Genomic DNA, 6,226 nt, shown 5'->3' with positions numbered 1-6,226 from the left:
CAGGACTTTAGTATCTGGCAGAGTTTTCCATGAAGCAGGAAATTTGAAATACTGTTTCGCCTCTATTGGCAGTTTGTCAGTCACTTTGTTCTGTATCTTGCAGAATATCTGACAGACTCTTTTATGAAGCAGGAACCCTGAAGGAGTGTCTCACCTTTAGGCAAGTTCAGCAGTTGTTTTTCAGTAGGTCCTGTATGTCCAGTTTATACAGCATACCATCAAGCAGTCTAGACAAGAGCATTTTCTTGCCCAAATGGCTAACAAACTCCCTAAGGAGCCTCTTCGATGCCCATCATCCTCTAGAAGTAGATTGGTGCTGCCTGGAGCAGATGTGTCTCATTGTTATGAAAAGTCCTAAGTTCTTAAAACATCTAAAATGTCACATTCTATTAGTCTTTGAAAGATCCATCTGTGTACATCTAGAAAACCTAACTGGTTTAACTACAAGCTTGACTATTACAGATGACTATCTATTAACCTGTATTTTTTAATTTTACATTGCATTTTTAAATGAGATGCACAAACACAATACTTTAATCAAGAGCAGAAATATACATATAACAAAACTGATCTTGAATGTGTATCAATAAACCAGAATCCATACCAATGCAAAGTATTCATCTCTATAGAATATCCCCCTTTAAATATAAATAAGCATTTATAAATAATCATTTAGGGAATTTGGGTGTTGTTTTCTAGACTACTTCCTGATGATTGGGGTGCTGTTAATCAGGTCTTTCATGGGGTTTCCTGTGTGGTAGGTCCATCTCAGTCAACAGTCCTGAAGCTGTCATGGATGCTGGACCACATGGGCCATTGCTTCAGGGGGTCTTGTTTGATGAAACCACATTAGTATGGAAAGAATCCACAGCTTTCTATCCTTTGTAGAAACAAAAGTAGTACCTCTTTTCCAAAGCAACAAAACCTTAGACCCAAATTTTGAAGTCAAGATACCTTTCAAATATATATTTCAGTTTAGCTAAGCAGCCCATACAACAAAATGTCTCTCTGTACTTAGCTCATTCACAGTCAAAAAAATTCAAAGAAAACATAAGAATATGCATAATCCAGATTCTCTGTGTATTTTTTTTTAAATCTATTTATTTATTATGTATACGGTATTCTCAGTATTCTGTCTGCATGTATGCCTGCAGGTCAGAAGAGAGCACCAGATTTCATTATGGATGGTTGTGAGCCACCATGTGGTTGCTGGGGAACTGAACTCAGGACCTTTGGAAGGGCAGGCAGTGCTCTTAACCACTGAGCCATCTCTCCAGCCCTCTCTGTGTATTTTCCATCTTTACATGGTTTATTTCTCTTTACACCTTTAATCTATGGCTGTCTATTCCCTGTCTTTTTAAAGACTTTCTTTTATTTTTAGAACTATTTATTTATTTTTATAACTGTCTATATTCTTTTTCTTCTCTCTCTCAAGGCTACATATATATTTTTAAACACACAATGACCTTTTCAGAGGTTTATTTTTGTCTGAATCTGTCTTTATTGCATATTTGAAATCATTTTCTGACCAGGAGTGCTTTAAAATGGTAAGCAGTGTGGTCAGGGCAGCCCTGAATGCTGGCTTTGCCTCTCTAAGCCTTTCAATATGGCGGAGGTACCTTTACCGCCAGCTCTGGGACTGCTGGGTAAGAACCCCGCTTACCACCTCAACTCTGGGAAGGAATGTGCGCACATAAACCCTTTTCATCTGAGTAAAAATAAATCTGCCATGCCGCACAGTGTGCAGCCTGGAACTATCTCTCTGCATGGCGGCAAGAATCTGCCATGCTTTCCTGCCTGTGCATGCCTAGCAGACCCCATCCAGCTGTTTGCCCAGGTGGGGGTGCTGAGTGGCAAGCATGTTCTCAGCTACTTTCCTCCTAATCCCAAGTGGGATATTTAAGCAAATGGAAATTAAACATGGGCAGTTTTCAGTATCACTGGAACTCCCTCCTGATGCTATACTATGTTTCTGTTTTATTATTTTCACTTGTGTCTTTATTCTCTTTACTTATTTTTCTAATCCCCATGCCCTTACCCCGGTAAGTGATATTCTTGTTGAAAAGGTGGTCTCCGATATACCACCAACCAAGGAAGGTTTTTAAACAAAGACAGTGTAAGACTTGGAGGAAGGCTGGGCCTTGACCCACAGGTAAGTGTGTTGGAAAGCCTGTTTAAGTCGGGGTTTCTGGTTCTCTCTCCAGCATTACTGTTTCATCACTCACTGTGCATCTTTGGCCAAGTCCTTTCTTGTTCTAGAATCATCTTTTCACCTGTGAAAGGGAGGGGTCAGACTTGACCTCCTGACACCCCCATGGCTTTTGGGTCCTTGATCTCATCTGTCTTTTTACCTGTCAGGAAAGCATTTTGGCCCAGCAGGCACTTAACTGCCTCATTGTTCATTAGAGAAGGAATTTCTTCAGTTGCCAAAGGGAACTTAGGTCGGGTTTAGTATTCAGGGTGAAGGGGAGCGCTCATTAAAACTGCGAGGAATGTTGCAGACCTGGGGAAAAGACATATGGAAAAATAGTAAATGTTCGAGTCGCTTTTATAGATGGAAAATGGCTAAAAGGGAGTCTGTGGTGCCCTCTAATTGCTGCCCACGAGCCCCTAAGTGTGCTTGGAGCAAAGTGAAGCCCGGTGAAGAGCTCACACTAGGTCCCTTCACGGGCCCTGCACATTGCTGCCTTGTTGCAGCCTAGGCTTTCATGCTGTCTGAAGCCAATGAAAGGATGGTCTGTGTATCTTATGTGCAAAGTAAATCTCCAGAAAAGGGCGTTCCCCTTTTCTGCTTCAAATGTGCTTGCCTATTAAAAGCCTTAATCCTAGTATAACATGTTTATTTTTTTTTCTGCTTGCCTGTGTCAGTAATGGAGCTGCTTTCATGATGATAGAGCAAATTCAGCTTTCACCTTGAAGTAGGATCCGTGAAGGCTAGAATGTGGTTTGGGAAGAAACAGAAATGTCCTTCCCAACCCAAGGTAAACACCCTCTCTCTTGTTCGGCCTCCAAAATCACCAACAAACAAGAACACTAGAATCTCCAAAGAAATATTTGTAATGGATTAAATAAAATGCTTGTGGATCCCCAAGTGGCTGCAGTGGTTTCAGAAATGCTGCAGGTTCCCAAGTGGTGACAGTGAACAACCAGTCCCAAGAGCAGCCAGTCCCAGATAGGGACGGCACAGTGGGCCACGAGGAGAGACAGACAGATGGACACTCTATTTTCAAATTCAGGATAGATACATTTGGGTGGTGGTGGTGGTTGCAGAACTGTGAGAAATCTTCGTCACTACAAGTGCTTCTTTATCCATCAGCAGCTCCAAAGGGGCACTTAATCTGTCCTCTGAAAGCCCAGGAAAGAAAGTCAAAGGAGGCTGTGGGCAGCTCTCCAGTGGACTGCTTGCTTAGAAGTCTCTAAGCCTAGCTCCCATTTCTAGCACAAACAATCAACCTCAGAAGTCACCCGGGTCATGGTGTAATCGTTCCATTTCCTTGACGAAGACTGCGCGTGTTGAATTAACTTCCTGCCTTTGGATAAATGTCACACTCAGGATGTCCATCACCTACGGACAATTCACCTGCCGTTCAGAGCATTCACGCACGTTTAACACATATGGGATTTGACATCGCTTAGTGAATTCAGTGATTACATGGAAAGAAGTCATGGTAATTGTACATGCTGTTAGAAACAGGACTTTCTGATGAAGAGCCACCATCTGTCCGAATATAGTTCCATTCAAGCGTATCAAGTTCCCTAAACAATATTATGATGATCACAGCTTTTGTTACGCATGGTTGGATAGGTTGTGCATTGTCTGATGGGGTCATAACTACCTATGGTGGTCCTATTTATATCATGGGCACCATAGATCTGATACTTATAATAATAGTAATAGTAAAAACAAAAAAGCAATCTTCCAGAAGATGGCAGTAAAGTATCTTGGTTTGGTTGAAAAGCAAACAAACAAAATACCTTTGATACTGGGGAGATGGCTCCATAGAAGTGCTTGTCACATAAGCACGAGGACTCGGGTTTGGGTCCCAGGAACCATATGAATAGCCAGCTCAGGACGTTTGTATATGGTCTCGAAGCCTGAGAGGGGAAGACGGGCAAATCCCTGGAGCACATTGGAAAAAATAAGGTGGAGAGCAACTGAAGAAAACACCTCTGATCGCCTCACTCAGGTGCTTAGATGTGTGCTCACATGCATACCTACATACATACATGAACATGTGCACACAGAAATTGGGCCAGTTGCCGGGCAGTGGTGGCGCCTGCCTTTGATTCCAGCACTGGGGGGCAGGAGGAGGGAGAGCAGAGGCAGGCAAATCTCTGTGAGTTCAAGGCCAGCCTGGTCTACAAGAGCTAGTTCCAGGAAAGGCACCAAAACAACAGAGATACCTTGTCTCAAACAAACAAACAACAAAAAAAACAACCATTATTGCAAAGAAAACATATCATGAATCGAGACTGACCAGACTCGAAGTCTATCCATCTCAGGGAGCCTCGATACAGCTAGATCAGCCATTCTGACGGTGTGGGCTTCACACTGGAGTTCACATATGTGGGTCCAGGACAACAGGTAGAAGGGACACTGAGACAGGGTGACTATTAGGTGGCCAGGAAGGACAGACCGCAGGAGAGAGGATCTAAAGCTAGCTGTTCTGTCTAGTTGTTTTAAGACTCTGCTGTGGATTTAAAGGTGGTGGTAGTTGGGTGTGCAAATACCCAAATCTATAGATGCACAGGACTCTTAAATAAAATGAAGTAGTGTTTACACAGAACCTATGTACATTCCACAAGAACGTCAACGGTATGGAAATTGTTACATTGATTGTTGAGGGAACAGTTACAAGAGAAAAGTCTCTACGTGTTTCTTACAGATGCAGTACATGTTCAAAAATGTATTCGCCGTGTGGTCGGCTGACTCTGAAAACATGAAGCAACTCAGCAAAGGCAGAAAATGTTGCTCGGCTGAGATCAGCAAAACTCTGGGTTTTTGAAGTGAACACAGATGAGGAACACGTGGGAGACCCTGGGACCATGTGATTCCAGACAAAGAGGACAGGTTCGCTGGGGTCGGAAGGCTCCCACAGTAGAGTGTGCATGCAAACAGGCCACAGGAAGTCTGAGGGAGCGAAGGCAGGCAAAGGAGCAGAGGGCTCCTCCCAGGCACAGGAGTTAGTTTAAATGACCCAGAGGGTCCCTCTAGAGGGCCAGTCCATCCAAGCGGCCAGAGACTACCAGCCTTGAATATCAGCCAGATTCAGAGATCACGAAGCATCCTTAAGGGAAGCAGTGAGCCTAGGGCCATATGCCCTCTGTCACCAGCCCCTTCCTGGCCTCCACCTGGACCCAGGGAGAGCAAAGCAGCAGTGAGTGGTGACAGTGGTGGCTGAAAAACATCCTGATCCTACCTGACTCTCTTTTCTTCCCTCCTTCCAACTTTGGCCAGTGGGGACCAGAGGTTTATCTCCCCAACTGAGGCTATCTTTATAACAGAATTCCCTTTAGGCGACTTCTTCTTCTTCTTCTTCTTCTTCTTCTTCTTCTTCTTCTTCTTCTTCTTCTTCTTCTTCTTCTTCTTCTCCTTCTCCTTCTCCTTCTCCTTCTCCTTCTCTTTCTCCTTCTCCTCCTCCCTGTTCATCTTCCTCTTCCTCATCCTTCTTTCTTCTTCAGATAGTACATTCTGTCTCTCTTTTTTAATTTATTTATTTTATGTCTATGAGTGCTGAAACGGCAGGCCAGAAGAGGATATCAGATCCCATTATAGATGGTTGTAAGCTACCATGTGGGTGCTGAGAATTGAACTCAAGACCTCTGGAAGAGCAGCCATTGTTTCTAACCACTGAGCCATCTCTCCAGCCCTAGGCTTCTCTTCTGCTCTTCGGTTCCCAGTGTGGCAGGATAATTAGGAGCTCACCCAGGCTTTCCTTAATTAATTCCTCCATTTACTTTTTTTTTTGTTTTTTTTTCTCCATTTACTTTTGAAAATAGGGAGACAGCCAGGTAGAGGTGGCTCACGCCTTTTATCCCAGTACTCGGGAGGCAGAGGCAGGCAGATTTCTGTTAGTTCGAGGCCAGCCTGGTCTACAAAAGTTAGTTCCTCCAGGACAGGCTCCAAAGCTACAGAGAAATCTTGTCTTGAAAAACCTAAAAAAAAAATGGGGAGGCAATAGTAGAAGTGGGTCTTGATTGCCTGCCTTTCAAAGCGCGATGAATG

This window comes from Microtus pennsylvanicus, chromosome 15, assembly GCF_037038515.1.
Source record: "Microtus pennsylvanicus isolate mMicPen1 chromosome 15, mMicPen1.hap1, whole genome shotgun sequence".
Lineage (NCBI taxonomy): Eukaryota > Metazoa > Chordata > Mammalia > Rodentia > Cricetidae > Microtus > Microtus pennsylvanicus.
The sequence above is the reverse complement of the archived record's forward strand: the minus strand, read 5'-3'. Positions refer to the sequence as shown.